This window comes from Delphinus delphis, chromosome 17, assembly GCF_949987515.2.
Source record: "Delphinus delphis chromosome 17, mDelDel1.2, whole genome shotgun sequence".
Classification (NCBI taxonomy): Eukaryota; Metazoa; Chordata; class Mammalia; order Artiodactyla; family Delphinidae; genus Delphinus; species Delphinus delphis.
The window spans coordinates 13,595,104-13,607,478 of NC_082699.1; the positions used below are offsets into that span (position 1 = coordinate 13,595,104).

At 40.3% G+C, this 12,375-nt stretch overlaps 1 protein-coding gene across 1 annotated transcript in view; it reads left to right on the forward strand.

The window, feature by feature from the left end:
• PREX2 (phosphatidylinositol-3,4,5-trisphosphate dependent Rac exchange factor 2) overlaps positions 1 to 12,375 on the forward strand; it is a 288,786-nt gene that overhangs the window by 228,676 nt on the left and 47,735 nt on the right. The window lies entirely within an intron of this gene.

Sequence of the window (12,375 nt, forward strand, 5' to 3'; positions counted from 1 at the left end):
AGGTTCTAGTGTAAAAGTATAATAGCCAAGAATTAGACATTTAACATCTAAATGTGATAGTGCTTAATCATGTTTGTTTTTGTCTTTTCTTATTTGGAACTGAACAAGAATTTTGCTGTATCATTTCTGCTAGTCATTTATAGGTAAAACAGCATTCCTGTGAGTCTTGCAAGAGACCTTATGAATATTTTTCTCTTAATCATAGTTGTCTTTCACCAAGGAGGAAATATTGAAATGCCCTTCCTCCCTATTGTTTTTTTTGTTTTTTTTGCGGTATGCGGGCCTCTCACTGTGTGGCCTCTCCCGTTGCAGAGCACAGGCTCCGTACGCGCAGGCCCAGCAGCCATGGCTCACGGGCCCAGCCGCTCCGTGGCATGTGGGATCTTCCCGGACCGGGGCACGAACCCGTGTCCCCTGCATCGGCAGGCGGACTCTCAACCACTGCGCCGCCAGGGAAGGCCCTCCCTATTTTGAAGTTCTGATGATTGTTAAGTCCTCTAAGTATTGTGCTTCAGTGTTCATTGAGATGTAGCCTAATATTTATAAACTTAAGAAGAACCCTTCCTACAAAGAGTTCTTTTTCAAATGTGCATAATAATTATTTTATCTATTTTAAAAATTAAGATATTTAATATATTTCTTTTTCTCTATGAGGTCACACATATATTTAGTTGCTTGACAGTGTGGAAACCCCAATTCCTTTATAGCTCTCATAAAATAAAACTCAATTCAGTTCAATACTACATCAAGTATCAGTTGCAGGCTATGAGTCAGGCACTGTCTTGGGTATGGGATCACAAAATTTTTAAAAATGGGGCAAGATAGGGTCGGGGATAAAGAGGTACAAACTATCATGTATAAAATAAACAAGCTACAAGGATATATTGTACAACACAGGGAATATAGCCAATATTTTATAATAACTCTAAATGGAATATAACCTTTAAAAATTGTCAATCACTGTGTTGTACACCTGTAACATATAATATTGTACATCCACTATATCACAATTTTAAAAAAGCATGAACATTAAAAAAATTGATCCTTACTCAAAAAAAGGGTCTCGGACTTCCCTGGTGGTGCAGTGGTTAAGAATCCGCCTGCCAATGCAGGGGACACGGGTTCGAGCCCTGGTCTGGAAAGATCCCACATGCCGTGGAGCAACTAAGCCTGTGCGCCACAACTACTGAGCCTGCAATCTAGAGCCCGAGAGCCACAACTGCTGAAGCCCACGTGCCTAGAGCCCGTGCTCTGCAACAAGAGAAGCCACCGCAATGAGAAGCCCGTCCACCGCAACGAAGAGTAGCCCCTGCTCGCCGCAACTAGAGAAAGCCCGCGCACAGCAATGAAGACCCAACGCAGCCAAAAATAAATAAATAAATTTGTATTTAAAAAAAAAGCAAACCACCTAGAAGGGTGGGGTAGGAAGGGTGGGAGGGAGATGCAAGAGGGAGGGGATATGGGGATTATATGTATACATATAGCTGATTCACTTTGTTATACAGCAGAAACTAACACAACATTGTAAAGCAATTCTACTCCAGTAAAAATGTTAAAAGAAAAAAGGGTCTCTGCCCACTGAGAGTATGCAATTTAGCAGAGTGGACAGAATGAGTGCAACTTGGTGTCATATAGTGAGATAAATTTGTTTCAGTGGGGAAGTTCTCAAGAAGATGTCATATTTGAGCAGGGTGTTGCAGGATCAGTGGAATTTTGCCAAGCAGAGGAGGTGAGAGGCCATTCCAGGCAGAGAGAGTAACACGAGAGAAGGTGGAGAGATTTTCATGTGGATGGTATGTTAAGAGGACTCAAACTTGAACATGGCAGGCTGAAGAGGTGAGAGATGGGACGGGAAGTTTGTTGCTGAATTGTTAAGAGAGGCCTTGAATACCCCAGGTGTAGACTTTGGGTGCTGGGAGAATTTGAAGGTCTTTAAGCAAGTTAATGAAATGCTGATATCTGTGCTTTATAAAGGTAATTTTGAAGGCCGACTGGAGTCAAGTAAGGAATACACAGAAAGATGTGGAGAAGGCACTGACCTGTCAACTTCTTGTCAGTTGAGCCATTATAAGACTTTTATGAGTTTAAACCTAAAAAAGCATCCTTTAATATGGGCATGCCACACTTTCTGGAGACATAATTGTTATTAAATGAAATATAATTAGTTTAAAAATAGAAATATTCCTTGACTTTATGGTTTTTCCTGGGTGTAATGAGATTTTTAAAAATATAATTAAACTTTATTCTTGGGAAGGATTTCCTATTTTTAAGGATTTGCTTTTTCTGTCCATTTTCACGAAGATTGTGTTCTGTAATGGCTGGGCATGGTGTTGCCATTGGGAAATCTGTTTTTATGCAGAATTTTAACAGTAGATGGTGCCTATGGTGGTATGTACGTGTTGCAGGTGCAGGAAAGGAATATCACCCTAGAAGACTCATGAAAAGAGGAGCAAAATTCCTCATGGAGTAAAGGAGGGTTTGGGAAGCAGAGAAGAGGATTTTAATCCAGTCAACTCACTGAGTGAAGGTTGTCAAAAAGGAGAAGAGTGGGGCTTCCCTGGTGGCACAGTGGTTGGGAGTCCGCCTGCCTATGCAGGAGACACGGGTTCGTGCCCCGGTCCGGGAAGATCCCACATGCCGCGGAGCGGCTGGGCCCGTGAGCCATGGCCGCTGAGCCTGCGCGTCCGGAGCCTGTGCTCCGCAACGGGAGAGGCCACAACAGTGAGAGGCCCGCGTACCGCAAAAAAAAAAAAAAAAAAAAAAGGAGAAGAATGAAATTGGGTTATCAACAGCAGTAAGGAGGAGTGGGGTATGTCTCCACTGTCTCTGACACCATAATTCTGTTTTCGGGGCCTAAGAGAAATCTCAGAGGGATTTTTTTTTTTTATAATGTGAGAAAGTCTTGCTCTCTGTGGTCACACATATTGTCTTGTTAACCTTCCAGGAGTTTTTTTCCCTGACACTCAAGCAGAAATGGAGCTCTTAATTGATAACAGGCAGGTTTGTAACAACACCTGTAACCCTAGGTGCTCTGTTTCTGACAAGCCAAAAGACAAATTTATCCAAGCAAATCCAAGTCTATCTCATTATTCAGAGTTTCTCTTCATGTAACTTTAAATAAAGCCTAGTCCAGAGAAGTCAGGCTAATGTTTATGGACACAGAAGGTGGGTGGGATGAAGGGACAAATCAACGTTCTCCTACCTACTTACTCATCATGTATTCTTTGCCCATATGTAGGCACAGGTTGAACCTGTCCGGTGATTCTCCTTTATACAAAAGATCGGTGTATCTTAATGAGATTTTCTGTGGAATTTTTTTTTTCCTAACTTAAGTGCTATGATAGTCAAATGCAGTTTAACAGTAATACTCAATGAAACAGTCACACCTATAGTCGACTGCTGTACCACCGTAATAATGGCATATATAATCATGTCTATGACTAATATCCATAATTGACCATTGTCATAGCTCCTTTTGGAAATGCAGAGTAAATGCTAAAATCCCAAAGCTACCTGATACAGTTTAGAATATTTAGGAGTAGGACATGATATTAGGAGAAGTACATATGAGTCTGGCTAAGTGAGAAATTTCCATAAATTATTATAAATATAGAGATGATCTCATAAGCAATGATCTGGAGAAGAAACAAGAATATAGTGGAGACCTGAGCTGAATACTATAGTTGTTCCTCCTTATGTATAAAACACCAGTGGCTCTTATGCCTTAATCACCTATCTTAGAAATTGGATATCCTCCAGCATGCCCAGAAAAAGCAAAAACAAGTGCCAAATGAGATTGCCAAATGCCAGTCGCTTTTGTCATTGATGTAACCTCTGAGTATCTCCTGTGACAAAATTAATATGTTTAAATTTTATATCAGGTCAGGCTGTTGTGTGGTCTCTCTTTACGTAAAAACCTGACCATTCCTGGAACATCAGCCTGACCCTATAGAGCTATGACCCTAATTCTTTACTTGTTGGAGAAATCATTTTCCTAATTCTTGTTAGTATCAATACATTAACTTGCATAACTCTCCGTAAACTAATCTCGATGTTCTCCGAACTCATTTTCTTTCTCTCCTGGCAAACATCGATTCCCTGTGTCCATTGCCATGGTCTTGTTACGAATGCTGAACTAGTCTTTTCATTTCTAGGGTCTCTTGCAGCTCTAATTTCCCTAAATTGTCGTATCTTATGGGTCATGTACTTCTTTCCATTTATTCTTACTTTTTTACGGGTAGCGAAGTTTTTACTGTGCAGTGCTTCTCTACTGCTTAACAAATTCATTACGATTCCTTAGTTTGGTATTTAATTTCCTCACAATATGGATCCGGCCCACTTACCCAGCACTTTCTCTCCCTGCCTTACACGAACCTGCTCTTTGGCCAGCCTGGCTCCATCCATTGCTCTTTCTGTTCTGTTTATGGTGTTTCCTCCACTTGAAATGCTGTTTTCCCATTTTGACCTGTCCCATCCATCCGTCAAAATCCAACTCATGTACCATATTCTTATGTGGCCTTCCTTCTTCCTCATGTGGGTGTATCCCAATAACTTTCTGTACCTTTTAAGGTACCGATCACTTTCTGCCCTGCATTCTAGATACCTGTGTATTTGCCTTTGCTGCTAGATTGTATGAGATATTTTCCCAAGATTTGTTCCATTGTAGTTACTATTTAATTTGGATATATCTATACCACTATTTATTGTAACATGACATTATCACCTCTTTCATTGGTATTTTATTCTATAGGGACTAAACGGAAAATATCATAATATATCCATTTTATATGGCAGGGTTCATTTACAAGTTGTGACAACAAAGCCTGATGTATGCCTGCGTGAAAGGAAACTTACTGTTCCTCCTACATAAAGTAGCAGGAGTGCTTTCAAAATGGTCTTAATAAGATTTGCTGTATTGAGACAGAGAACCATGACTTCATTCTTACTAACATCAGAAACATAATAAACCACAGTCAGTTTTGGCATTAATCCAGTTTTACCATTAACTCTCTTGTAAATTTTGATTAAGGGGTATTGCAGGACTTTTGTCATTAAGGGAACTGCATTAGAAATTTATTCCCTGTGAGAATTTATTTGTCATATTCTGAAAAATACTGAAGTCCTATGAATGCTTGTAAACCTTAGGGATGGGAAAATACATGGCTGAACAACCATTTTTCTGAGGCGGGAGTACCCAAAACTAGTTGAAGGCTCAAGTCCAAATTTTTGTTTTGTTTTGTTTTTGTTTTTGTGGTACGCGGGCCTCTCACTGTTGTGGCCTCTCCCGTTGCGGAGCACGGGTTCCGGACACGCAGGCTCAGCGGCCATGGCTCACGGGCCCAGCCACTCCGCGGCATGTGGGATCTTCCCGGACCGGGGCACGAACCCGTGTCCCCTGCATCGACAGGCGGACTCTCAATCACTGCGCCACCAGGGAAGCCCTAATTTTTATTTTAACAAATAATTGATTGAATTAAAATATTTCTTGGCTGTGTAAATTTCACAGGAGTCACAAAGAAGCTGTTTTTCATGGTTCTATTCTCTAGATGTCATCAGCCCATAGATATACTTTATAATAATTTGTTGCTTTCTATAATCATGGATTCACGAATATTAACTACTCGCACAAGTCTGGATCAGCCAATATATTTAACTCTGAACTTGTTAGGCTTTTATCTTCTAAAAGTATTTTGAATGGTGCAGTTATATCATTAGATGCCTTTTCTATTTTAGTTTTGCTCTATAGCAGCTTAGAAAAGACAAGATTCTTTCTGAATAAGGGTTTAACTTGATGTGAGCATTTATACATTTTAAATCTATAAAAATTTTTAATTTTAGTTTTCTGTTGGCTGGCTTCATCAAATATGTGTTTTTTTTCTTTAAAGATTTTGTCCCAAGGAAAATTTGAAGATTTCTTCCAAGTCAGTTTAAGTGACTATAGCAGGATTAGATCAACATGATCATGCTCTAAACAGGCTGAATCAGTGACAACTTTCTTTTTAAAGGAACATCTCTTTCAGAAAGCAGGAAGAGGGCTGTGTGGCCTGCTGTAGTGGTAGGTTTCTAGAGTGAAGTTTTCCTCAGGTGGTGTTGATGATATGGACTGCTTTTACAGAATATATTTCTTCCCAGTCTATCCAAGGTATAGAAGAACTGCAGTTTTTACAACCAGTGCACCTGATTAAGCCGTTTAACTGACACTCTCCTTTTCTTTAACCTAAAAGCGTTCTTTTCTTTTTAGACTTGAACTCTGTACACTGATGGAATTATGTAGATTCCAAATATCTACTTTAATTTTCATTTTTTACATGTATCATAAAATATTCTAGATGACCTCAGGGGAAAGCAGAAGGTTTTGGCCTTATTTTACTCCTGGCGATGGATAAAAATGTTCCCAGAGTCCCCTCCTACTGTGCACACGTGAATAGTGATGATTATTGTCTATTGCATGAGTCCCATTTGCTCACCACAGTACTGAGCACTTCGTATGCACTGACTCGTCTTCAACATTATGCTACCTATATATTAGACAATTTTACTATCCATTGTGAAAATGAGGGACTTGAGGCCACATGAGGCTAAATAATTTGTCCGTGGACTTGCATACTCTTTTTAACCACATTACTTTCTCTACCAAGCACACTTGAGGAAAGGCGTGAGGACATCTGATCGGTATTCTCTCTGTGGGTTCCAGCTGTGAAGCATCCTCTCTGTTCCAAGCATATAGCCATGCTAGACAAAAGATGAAAACAGAAAATGCAAGAGTCGCAGCTGAGCTCATAATTTATCATCTCAGTGGCCCACAAATGGAGCGGGAATTCAAGTGCTGATTTGTAAGCTGTGTTGAGGCCTCTGGCCTCCTGGGCTCTGCAGGTGGACAAGGGGCCAGTACAACTTGTGCAGGGAAATGAGAAATTAAAGTCATCCTATACTAGGGGGAGATGCAGAGCGAGCCTCACTCTGAAACCAGGTTGTAGAGAAGGGCCCCTCTACTTCTGAGCAAGGATGCAAACTCCGGACTCTCTCACTTTTGTAGACGTTAAGATGGCAAGAGAAAGACAACACGGCTCTTAAACTAAGAACTGAACCAAATCACTCGCTGGTTCAGCGACGTGACTGGTAATAATTCAGATGTCTGGACAATGTAATACTCAAATCACCAATATGAAACTGATTACAGATGGGTAATTCTGGGCACAAAATGAGCACAGAATCATTTGTAAGAAAAAGATGATGAGAGATATTGGGTGGAGCTGTTTCAAAGCACTAAATAAAACTGAACAGAACATCTTCCACACTCCAATAAAGATGTTAAAAAAACAATCCTCCTACTTCAAATGAACTTGCAAAACAAAACTCCAAAGCACATGAGGTAGCCTAAAGCTACAAAAGAGCCAAGGAAAATGACCATTGAAACAAATTTGACCCAAAGAAAGTAAAATATTGAGACATCATGGCAAAGTGTATTTTGGATGCTCAAAGTATAAACAAAGGATCGCCATTCATGAAGAAGGTAGAAAATCCTGCAATAGAAATAGTCAATTATGGGCTTCCCTGGTGGTGCAGTGATTGAGAGTCCGCCTGCCGATGCAGGGGACACGGGTTCGTGCCCCGGTCCGGGAAGATCCCACATGCTGCGGAGCAGCTGGGCCCGTGAGCCATGGCCGCTGAGCCTGCGCGTCCGGGGCCTGTGCTCCGCAACGGGAGAGGCCACAGCAGGGAGAGGCCCGTGTACCGCAAAAAAAAAAAAAAAAAAAAAAAGTCGATTATTTATTTACAAATATTTATTAAGATCAAACCATGGGAAAAAGGACAGCCTCTTCAATAAATGGTGCTGGGAAAACTGGACAGGTACATGTAAAAGAATGAAATTAGAACACTCCCTAACACCATACACAAAAATAAGCTCAAAATGGATTAAAGACCTAAATATAAGGCCAGAAACTATCAAACTATTAGAGGAAAACATAGGCAGAACACTCTATGACATAAATCACAGCAAGATTCTTTCTGACCCACCCCCTAGAGTAATGGAAATAAAAACAAAAATAAACAAATGGGACCTAATGAAACTTCAAAGCTTTTGCACAGCAAAGGAAACCATAAACAAGACCAAAAGACAACCCTCAGAATGGGAGAAAATATTTGCAAATGAAGCAACTGACAAAGGATTAATCTCCAAAATTTACAAGCAGCTCATGCAGCTCAACAACAAAAAAACAAACAACCCAATCCAAAAATGGGCAGAAGACCTAAATAGACATTTCTCCAAAGAAGATATACAGACTGCCAACAAACACATGAAAGAATGCTCAACATCATTAATCATTAGAGAAATGCAAATCAAAACTACAATGAGATATCATCTCACACCAGTCAGAATGGCCATCATCAATAAATCTAGAAACAATAAATGCTGGAGAGGGTGTGGAGAAAAGGGAACCCTCTTGCACTGCTGGTGGGAATGTGAATTGGTTCAGCCACTATGGAGAACAGTATGGAGGTTCCTTAAAAAACTACAAATAGAACTACCATATGACCCAGCAATCCCACTACTGGGCATATACCCTGAGAAAACCGAAATTCAAAAAGAGTCATGTACCAAAATGTTCATCGCAGCTCTATTTACAATAGCCCGGAGATGGAAACAACCTAAGTGCCCATCATCGGATGAATGGATAAAGAAGATGTGGCACATATATACAATGGAATATTACTCAGCCATAAAAAGAAACGAAATTGAGCTATTTGTAATGAGGTGGATAGACCTAGAGTCTGTCATACACAGTGAAGTGAGTCAGAACGAAAAAGACAAATACAGTATGCTGGCACATATGTATGGAATTTAAGAAAAAAAAGATGTCATGAGGAACCTAGGGGTAAGGCAGGAATAAAGACGCAGACCTCCTAGAGAACGGACTTGAGGTTATGGGGAGGGGGAAGGGTGAGCTGTGACGGGGCGAGGGAGAGTCATGGACATATACACACTAACAAATGTAGTAAGGTAGATAGCTAGAGGGAAGCAGCCGCATGGCACGGGGATATTGGCTCGGTGCTCTGTGACAGCCTGGAGGGGTGGGATGGGGAGGGTGGGAGGGAGGGAGACGCAAGAGGGAGGAGATATGGGAACATATGTATATGTATGACTGATTCGCTTTGTTATAAAGCAGAAACTAACACACCATTGTAAAGTAATTATACCCCAATAAAGATGTTAAAAAAATAAATAAATAAATAAATAAATAATAAAATTTAAATAAAAAAAAAAAAAAAAAAAAAAAAAAAAGATCAAACCATGTTCTACACTCTGTTAGAGGTGCTAGAGATGCAGCAGCGAGCATAAGTAAATCAAATCCTTATCAGCATAGAGAGTTTACATTCTTGTGGGGAGTTTTACCTTTTAGTTACAGAAATGAAATACGAATAGGCAGAAAGCTTGGAAATGAAAAAGATAGTCATTGAAATAAAATTCCCAGTAGAAAGGATAAACTCTAGATTGGCAAAGACAGGGTTTTTTCATTTGGAAGATATTATTTAGGAAATCAACAAAATTGCAGTAATGGGAAAATAAGATCTTAAAAGAAAGTGTATGTGTGTTTATGAGTGTGTGTGTGTGTGTGTGTGTGTGTGTGTGTGAGAGAGAGAGAGAGAGAGAGAGAGAGAGAGAGAGAGAAAATGGATGAGATTATGGGGAAAGATGATACCTGAGATTATTTTAGAATTGAAGATAAGACTTCTTAAATTGAAAGTACAATCTTAGAACCTATCTGGATAAATAAAAATAAATCATCACCTAAACACTTTGTGGTAAAACTTTAGAACATTGAGGATGAAAACAAAATCTTTACCTATCAGAGAGAAAATATAGACTAGCCCCCAAACAAAGACAACTTAATTGGGAGCGGACACCAAGAGCAGTATTGTGGGGAAAAATTCACTGTCAATCTAGATTCTAGAAATTTTATGCCAGAGTATACCACTGACAGACACGGATCAAAAATATTAATTGAATAATGAACTTGAAAAACTGAATATTCTTGAGGAAGTAAGTGTAGAAAGAAAGTCTGGATTTTTTTTTTTTTTTTTTTTTTTTTTTTTTTTGCGTTATGCGGGCCTCTCACTGTTGTGGCCTCTCCCGTTGCGGAGCACAGGCTCCAGATGCGCAGGCTTAGCAGCCATGGCTCACGGGCCCAGCTGCTCCACGGCATGTGGGATCTTCCCGTACCGGGGCACGAACCCATGTCCTCTGCATTGGCAGGCAGACTCTCAACCACTGCGCCACCAGGGAAGCCCGAAAGTCTGGATTTTAAAAAAAATAAAGAGGAATAGAAACTTCTAAATGTCATCAAATTTAACTCTTGCTATAAAAAGTAATAACAAATTTCTATGTTAAAAAAAAAAAGGTGAGACTTGGGAATTCCCTGGCGGTCCAGTAGTTAGGACTCTGAGCTTTCACTGCTGAGGGCGCAGGTTCAATCCCTAGTCAGGGAACTAAGATCCCGCAAGCCATGGGGCACAGCCAAAAAAAAAAACACAAATGTGACTGCACGAAAGTAAGCAATATGAGAAGGCTATAAAAGAAGAAGAAATCCAGATGGATGACAAATATGTGCAGATTGAAAATTACAACACCAAAGGTTGAAATTCTGATGCCATCAACGTGAACAAGGATATGGAACAATGATCACACCTGTTCCTTGGTGCCTCCACTTGGGCCAACTGTGTGGGTGACCTTGTAAAGCATGGAAGTGACAAATGCCAGCTTCTGGGTGGTGTTAACCCTGGGAGGGGAGAGTCTGGAACAATGGGAGTGGACAAGTGTGATACAAGGGATCACCTGTATCTGTAAGGTTTCATTCCTTCAAAAGGGGAAGCAAAAGTGCAAAATACTAATTTGTTAAAGCATGGAAGTGCGTACATCGGTTTTCATAGCAGCAGCCTAAATACGTACCTGTATAATTGAAGTGAAAAGACACTCAGAGCTTTCTGGAGACCCTGAATTGTTATGCACAGCAGTAAAATTTATAAAATAGCCTGTCTTCTGGTAATGGAGGCCTTTAGTTAAAACCCAACTCTATCAGGGCCTATCAGGCCATACAGAGTCTACCCCCTCTGGCTTCTCTAAGTTGCTCATTTATTCCAATAGCTTCAACTTCATTGCATGTTTCTGTACTTCTCACAATTCAAGCTCATTTCCTCTCCTCTTAACAGCAATCCTCGTAGATTGTTGTTATCTCCTTCTGAGACTGGGGAAAATCTAGAACATTTGAAGATGTATCAAATCCCTTTGATTTTCCTCTCAATCCAGTACTCTCAGTAGCTGCTGATGCAACCATCTGAGCGGAACTGTATTTTCACGGCACGTGATGGATGTTCCACTTTGCAGTGGTACCTGTCAAGGTAACCCAATCGTCATGAGCCGGGTTTGCCTGGGTTTGCCGTAGTCCCCAGGCTCCTGTGAGCATTATATGCTCAGGAGTGGTAGGTAGCTCTGGGATTCAGGCTGAGGGAATAATTCGTCCCTGCTGTGGACTCTCCTTCGCCACATCTTTCTACCAAGCACAGCTGAGGAAAGGCATAGGGACATCTGATCAAGGTATCTCTGCGGATTCCAGGTTTGAGGCACCACCTCTGTTTCAAGATGCTACGTGGAAATCGCCTAGGAGTTCAAAACGCTTTGGACGCTGAACTGTTGTAAAATTTCTGTTGTAGTTTGAATTTGTGTTTGAGAGATGAACAGACATTCTCGGTGAGAATGTACATAATTTACATTTTGGAAGTTAGAAGAAGTTAAAGCTTTCCTAATTTAAAGTGTGAATTTTGATTAATCCATGCGACTTTAGCTTAAAAAGACAAAAAAACAAGCTGCACTACTGCTAGCTACTTCTAGTAATTGGAATAGCAGTGTGTGTGTGTGTGTGTGTGTGTGTGTGTGTGTGTGTGTGTGTGTGTGTGTGTGTGTGTGTGTGTGTCTAGTGGGACTCAAAATACCAGTGCTGGGCATGACGTTCTCCCTCACTGATTTACTGATTATGCCCATTGCTACTCATGCATTGGTTAGTGATCCATCAATAGTTTGAGGTCCTAAAAGCTGCTCTGAAACACCAGTCTAATGAGTTTTATTTCAATATCTAGTCTGACCATCATTCTACTATTATTTTGGTATATCAGTGTTAAGTGTTCACAGCTTTTAAATAATTTCACTTCATTAAAAACATACTCGCTTAAATATAACTTAAATGTCCTGTCTTCATGGGTCATTCTCTTACAATTTCTGTTTAGTATTGAGCTAATAGCTAAACGAACTCAGCAATAATTCTTTGGAAATCACATCTAATTATCGCAGGCCACTAAGATTCCGCTTAGTGTATTAAA